At 31.9% G+C, this 7,834-nt stretch overlaps 1 protein-coding gene across 1 annotated transcript in view; it reads right to left on the bottom strand.

Annotated features, from left to right (window-relative positions):
- LOC106465814 (brahma-associated protein of 60 kDa-like) overlaps positions 1-2,523 on the bottom strand; it is a 36,247-nt gene extending 33,724 nt beyond the window's left edge. The window contains exon 1 of the mRNA XM_013926053.2: positions 2,472-2,523. The gene's annotated coding sequence lies outside the window, so the exon portion shown is untranslated. The remainder of the gene's footprint in view (positions 1-2,471) is intronic.
- Positions 2,524-7,834: the final 5,311 nt, after the last annotated feature.

Below are 7,834 nucleotides of genomic sequence, written 5' to 3' on the forward strand. Positions count from 1 at the left end.
GCACCATCAGATTACCATCTTTTTCGTTCGCTGCAACACCATCTTAATGGGAAAATATATGCAAATGTGGAAGATATTATAGAGGATATCGACATGTTTTTTGCTTCAAAGACAAGTAATTTCTTTAATCAAGGCATTAACAACCTGATTGTAAGATGGAAAAGCATCATCAATAAGAATGGAAACTATTTCATTTAATAAATGTTTTGTTTCAATATATAAGTTGTTTAGGTTTTTTCATCTAGAAAAAAGTTACATTAATTTCTTGGCAACCTAATATTTGCACATACAGACTCATAACTATACAGAGTGATGGACTACAGCCACACTTTTTCTTAGGCATAAAGCCTTAAGTTAAATGCTGATTCACATTTATTTCATTGCTAGCACTAGCCAAGCCTGGGCTCAAAGGTATAAACCTAATAGAGAACCCCAAGTCAGTGGGTTCAATGTGCACTGTGCATAACACTGACACTCGGTATGGGTCTTGCTAAATGCATCCTATTTCACATTAGTCATATATATACCAAAGTAAAGCTTAATATTAGTTTTTGCCTTCTTTTTATTATGTAATCCTGTACAACTTGCACAGTATTGATGAGTACACTGGAATGGACAGCTACTGTCTCTTATAGAAAAAAAAAAGTGTAGAGGATGACGTTTTGAAACATTTCAGTAACATTTATCACCAAGTCATCCTTGACTCAATTTTGCATTATTCAGAACATTACATCACACACCCCATTGCATGTAGGGAATCCCAGATAATTATAGTTCCCGGCCATGGAAGTATGTGAAAGCAAAATCACAGTTGCAAATACATAAATCTCTGATAAACAAAATACTAATTATTGTACCACAACCAACAAATGAAAAATGTCTACAGTACTAATACAAGTAACCATACTTCCACTTGTTATAAAACAATAAAAAAAAATTACGATGATCACTAAACCTTTCTTCTGCCATTTGGCAGTGACCAGTGAGCAAATGTTAAAACCAAAATCAGTATCAGTTCAAATTGACTGGACCACTAAGGATGAGTGATACATCAAACAATAGCTCTCTTCATGCTCTACTTTGTTCTGAGCGAGTTAAATTGATTCAGAAGCATTTTCCATTTGAATAAGCACAAATAGGACTTTAAAACCATTTATAATTCATTTTAGCCATTGAATTTGTTGAAACAAAACCATATAATAAACTTTCTAGTACTTATTAAATAATGCATAAACCGATACATATTTATTTATGCCCAAACTGAACCTACAGCATGACAAACAATGATGAATGAAGATTGTAAACAGACTATACATTGTCTTGGTAACAACTTGTTTTATGTCATATCATTGGGTGTAAACAAACAATATTTTGTCCTAACAACAGTTTGCTTTATGTCATATCTTTAGGTGTGGCTAGAGTGAAAGAATGTGTGCTACAATAGTCTATACAAAAGTGGTATGAACAATGTACCAATTATATCATGACATGACATAGAACAGGTGGAGGTTACTACTGGTATGTATTTGTCAATCATGGTATTTAAAGTTTACATCCAATGTGATTACAAAATCTCTCCCATGATTTCATAGGTACATAGGTAAGCTAATACTTCATTTTTAACATTTAGTTGTTGACAGTTTTTATTTCATTTATCCATGTAATATGAATCCATGTGTACAAGTTTGAAATTGATGGATTTTATTGGGACTACATTTTATCTCGTCTTGCATGCAGTCTCAGGTTAGCAGGTAAAGCAATAATTTGTTATCAATCACTAACATTTTGTTGACATTGCTCAATGGAAAGGTCTCATGGTGCAAAAGGTTGCTTTAGTCTTTAGAGGTACAATTCTTAATTGTTTTTCATTAATTATTAACTACATAATTGAAGTTGCAGTTTAATCTAATACTTTGACTGTGGAATCCAATGGTGTGTGAATTTTTTTTTATTTTCATTATTTTAAATCACCAAAACCCCTACTTCATCACACACACATGTGTGTGTGTGTGTGTATGTGTTATAACTTATAGTTACATATATCATAATGTAACATGTCAATAACCATAAATAAAAATAACTATTTTGAAATGACAATAAAATCATAAATTTCTCTAGGGCGCATAAATTAAAACTAAAAACTTAAAAATCACTGCCTGATAAAATATAAAAAAATTACAATCTACTTTTGATTTTAACAAGTCATACCTTAAAATTTACATTTTTCTCGACAACGACACTCACTCTGGCACTGCGAATACGAGTGAGTGTGACAGTTATTCAAGTTAACTGTTAGTGTTAAGCATCAGTATTACATATTAATACTAGCAATAGCAGCCAACGAAGCAAAAACTGTTATGCTGTTATTTGCTATGGTACATTATAGACTAAAAACATATTTTGATAAACGTAATACACAATAATGTATTTTGGTTTTTAAAACTAATGTAATTTAGAATAGTAAAACATACCTCACTTCTTTCTCTTCTTTTACCAACTACCTACGCCGCAAACGTACTTGTGCGCCATCTGATAGAAATATTTTATTTAAAAAAAAACGCAAAAGGCATTGCTTATTTCAATTTCAGAATATATGTAGAGAAAAAAGCCAATTATTCAAGCACCAACTATAAATAAAATTTAACAACAGCAACAGATTCATTTGATGGGAATCAAAGTTCCAACGATATTGACTAATCTATGGATCGTAAAAGAAATAGTATATGTATTTTAACTTGTAGAACTCATAATCTGTACAATCCTCAACTGGTACAGTAAAGTTACAATAGCAAACAACTAGCTAAAAAAAAAGAAACTTTTGATAATATTTTAAGTCAATTAACTTACAGAATTTCTTTACCTATACAATAATATTATCGTAAGGGACAACTATTAATAATATAAAGAAAGAGATGGTTCCCATAATCCATGATAGCATTTCAGTGCTATTTTTCTTCTTTTTTTACGGTGTTTATCGGAATAACATATCTAAATAAACGATACGTAACTCAAGAATAAACTTTTTTTATCTATAACTTTTATTCTGGGCAGATGCTTATGGGGTTTAGTGACAAAAACTTTCGTTGTAACGCGTTCTATCATGGGGGGGGGGGTTCGTTTATTTATTGAATATAATGCGGAATCCAGTCCAGGCTGTTTTGTTTTGTTTTTTCTTTTAGATTCCCCTTGTTTTGCTTATTTAGGATCAAGATCGAAGATGTGTAAAAACAGCATTTCAGATTTATCTTTTGTCTCGGCCATGTCACTACCCAAGAGGCCTTTTGTTTAATATCAAAAACGTCAGGCTGAAATATAAATGTTTCATTGATGATGATGAATGGTGAGAAAATCCCATAAGCACCTGATTATCGTGGAACAAAAGTTTTTCTGAACTATTATTTATATACACAGAATAAAACTTTAAAATTTGTAGTTTAAACACCGAAAACTGATGAACCAACAGAAATCAACAGCCCTAATATTTGTAAAAAACAAAATCAAGTAAACTTTAAATGCTTTTTAATTATTGTTATTCCTAGTATAAAAGCTCGTCAAGAATGACGGGAAACCGTTGTTGAATGATAAACTAAAAAAATATTAAATGTAACTAAAACGAATTTATTTGTACCTCCAAAATGCAGTTACTCTTCACTTATTTCATCAGTCTCGAAGTAATTTTTTAATCACCACATTTTTAGTAAAAACGACGCAGAAAAAGAAAATTTTATCGCGAACAAAGTACGTGTGCACATAAATAGCATCTTGAGCGTTTTCAGTGTATTCTAAGTCAAGAAGTAGAAAACATAGTGCGGACATTCCGACTCAAATTTTCAACTCTTTCGGCGGTACAAATGATAAAATATATTTGGTAGTAATAAACGTTTATTTTTCTTTATGTTTTAAGGTCAAATAGATAATATATCTACACTACTTATTTGGCCTTAAAACATAAAGAAAAGCTAATTAATATTTTTCCCCACTTTTTTAAACACTGACTCTATAACGTTAGTAATAGTAGGTCTATTCGTAAGGTAAGGCTTAGCTGAAATACTACTTAATAAATTTCATTTTGCTTTTGGCTACAACTCAATGTCACATAACTTCTGAATTAAACTGATTTGCTGTTATATCACCGAAGTTATAAAAAAAAATATTTCAAACACATCAGCATGCATATTGATCATTCAACATAAGCACCATAGTTGGCCTAAGAACAATTAGATGATAATTTTGTTGCTAAACGACGATGCATATTGTTCAGTATTACCAAAAAGGAGCGTGAAAGCGTTCTCGACAGAGTGAAAAAGGGAATAAGTCTTTTATAGTTAGTGATTAATTATCTTAAATTGTATATTTATGGCTTTACACACGTCTTATTCAAAATACAAAATTTAATTTCTGTCGTTTATCTCGTCTGTGATTATCATAAAGTGACGAGATTAAACCATCTAAGTTGTAAGTGATAGTTTTTTGCATTTTACTGATACGACCTCTTTTTTCCGGTTTAAGTCGAATGCTTAAGAAGTAATTCTTATAATGACTTCAAAAATTGTTTTTACTCTAGGGTAATGCATTAAGTATATGAACTATGACGACACGTATATTGCTACATTTAGAAAATATTGTTACGTCACCGGTTGTTAATTAATTTTTTCCGTAACTTCGTTCCGACGAAACTTAAGCGACACAAGTTCTTTCTTAGTAAAAACTGGTTTATTATTTCCGAATATAACTTTACCAATACACTCAACTTCAACAATCGCGCTAAACAAACGCTGTTACGTCTCTCGTGCTCTCTGACTGCAGTTCAATTACTCACTATCTATATACACATTACATTCCCCTCTTTTATATACCAGTCTACCCTCCATCTAGTAATTACTAGAGCATTCGCCAAGATACGGGATAGTTCTAGAAACGTGGCGTCACTGTAGTCATGTGACTCGATGACGCAACAATATATTCAAAATCAATTTGTACGAGAACGAGAAGTTGAGTCATACCCATCAAATTATCTAGGTCGTAAAACAGCTATTTATTCCAATATTTGTAGTTCAAACTTTGAGAAAATAATAATGAAATCCTAATAGATCTATTTTACAACGAAAGATAGCGCGATAAGTATATTCTCAAGAACAACGATTTTATAACACAGGTGTCTTGTAGTAAACAACGCAGATCTGTTTTTATTTTATGGGAAGACAGTGTGTGTAACAAGTAACACTGTCTTCCACTTTCGAAATTAAAAAACAAGAAACTGAGTAAATTGATCAACACAAAGAGGCCTTATTTGGTAAATTTGAGTTCAGTGAACAAAAGAAATAATTCGTAAATGACGTAGAGGCCCACTCTTTTCTTTGATTCACTACTCTCTCTACAGTAGACTAGTTTCTTCGAATAACGACTTTTTTTATAAAAAAAAAAGAAATGAAATCTTTTGTGATTAAAGAATTTATTGTTAATGACCTTTTACCAGTTAGTTTTAGCAATACACTATTAATTATTTGATTATTCTTCGACACAGAATGTTAACTTTTATGTAGCATTTAAATTCCTATTCCTACACAGAAGAATAACTTCAGTAAAATTTCTTGCCTATTTAGTAGTGGTGCTAAAATTCAGATGGCTTGGTTTGAATTTCATACAATACTACACGAAGGCTATATGCTGTCCCTAGCTTAGCAGAGGGAAGGTAACTAGTTAACACCACTCACTGCCGACTCTTGGGCTACTTTTTTGCTAACGAATAAATTGACTGTCACTTTATAACGCCCCTACGGCTGAAAGGGCGATCATGTTCGGTGACGGAGTTCGAACCCACGAACCGCAGATTGCGAGTCTAGTGCCCTAACCACCAGGCCATCTCAAGTCCAAGATGGCTTGGATAACCTTGATCTTCTTTTACTTGGAAATAGTATCATATCCATTTGCACCTTTAAAACTATGACTTATTCTTTTCCGCCTTTTACCTGTTTCACTAGCGTTTATCTTCCTATTTAAAATTTCTTTCATTTTGGTAATTGATGATCATCTTCATACCATGGCTATCTGCTTAGGTTTTCAGAAAGCAAACATTTTGATTTGACAAACGATTCAAATATTTCAGCAATAAAGTTAAAGAACAAAACAAAAACAAATTTTTCACCCTTGCGGCTTCATCAGAGCTTGTAGTACAAAAACACTTTACATGATTAGCTGAATGTCCGTCATATGTTTGTTTGTTTGAAGTTAAGCTCAAAATTACAAAATGGCTCTCTGTGCTCTGCCCACCACGGGTATCAAAACCCGGTTTCTAGCGTCGTAAGTCCGCAGACATACCATTGGGAGGGCCTGTCATATGACACTAAATGCTGAATAATTCTTCTTCTGAAAATTAAATCTAAATAAATGTTTTGTGAACATGTTTTCTAAAAATTAATTATATTATAGTAACAATATATCAATGAAGAATGTTTACCCCTTTTCTAGTATTTTAAGAAAGCAAAATTTTGTGTATGCATATTTAGTCATCTCCTGTAAGTGGTTCGTGATTATAATTTTGACTTAATTTGATTTTTATATTATTTTCAAATCTGCTTCTTGGTAAAGCCTTATAGATTGATTCGTGCGAAAAACTGGTTTTTTAAAAGTTATTCCTTACATCGTCAAATGTCTGGTCCTTATCAAAGGTGAAAAACATCAATAATAATGTATTGTCGCGCCATCTGTTGCGTTGAATACAAGTGTGAAATATTTTTAAATAAAAAAATTAGGAAGTAGGAATGGGAGAACCAAAAAGTAAGTATACAAGGTAGGAATGGGTGAGATAACATTACAACACTTGATGTTTTTTAATACAATGCAACCTCAAAGTATTTTGCTAATTACGCCATATAAATTAAACATTACGGTTTAAACGCTGGAAGACGATGAAGCACCCAAAACCAATAGATCTAGGATTAATGATAAAAATTCTATCATAAAGTTTAAACCTAAAATATTAATTTCAAGTACAATCAATAATTAATACTAATTACAATGCGTTTTGGAGAAATAAATAAATAAAAGGGATGTTGGATCCAAAACAGTAATAATAATAAAAATGAAAAATATCACGAAAACATAATAAAAACATGTGGTCTGTTCTGCTAGAAACATCGTAATGCACCACGTTTAGTAACCAATGTCCACTCTGAAACATGTAATGATCAATGACCACCCTGAAACATTTAGTGATTAATTTCCACAATGAAACATTTAGTAACCAATGCTCACCATGAAACATTTAATGACCAATGTCCACACTGAAACATTTAATAACCAGTGTTCACTCTGAAACATTTAGTGATCAATGTCCACCCTGAAACATTTAGTAACCAATCACCATTCTGAAATGTTGTATGATCAACCTACACTCTGAAACATTTAGTGATTAAAATCCACCCTGAAACATTTAGTGATCAATGTCCACCCTAACACATTTAGTAACCAACGTCCACCCTGAAATATTAAATAACCAGTATCCACATAATTGGGATATACTTCAACAACTTTGCCATTGTTGGAACGCAGTTTTACGAAAAGACAGAGACTGGTTTATATATATTAGATGATAATTGATTATAATAGAAGTGTTATTACTGTTTTTGTTGCTACAACTCTTTCAAGTGTATTTAATAATTTTCAGGTTTTTAATATATTGTTATATATATATTGTTAGACAGGTTCTTTGAAATTATCTGTTGAAAATAATTCAAAGTCTACCCTACGTAAACAATAAAAACTTAGTTTATTTTTCTTTGCCCGACATGGCCAGGTGGTTAGGGCGCTCGACTCGCAATCTGAGGGTCGCGGG

The sequence above is a fragment of the Limulus polyphemus genome, unplaced genomic scaffold (genome assembly GCF_000517525.1).
Source record: "Limulus polyphemus unplaced genomic scaffold, Limulus_polyphemus-2.1.2 Scaffold70, whole genome shotgun sequence".
NCBI lineage: Eukaryota > Metazoa > Arthropoda > Merostomata > Xiphosura > Limulidae > Limulus > Limulus polyphemus.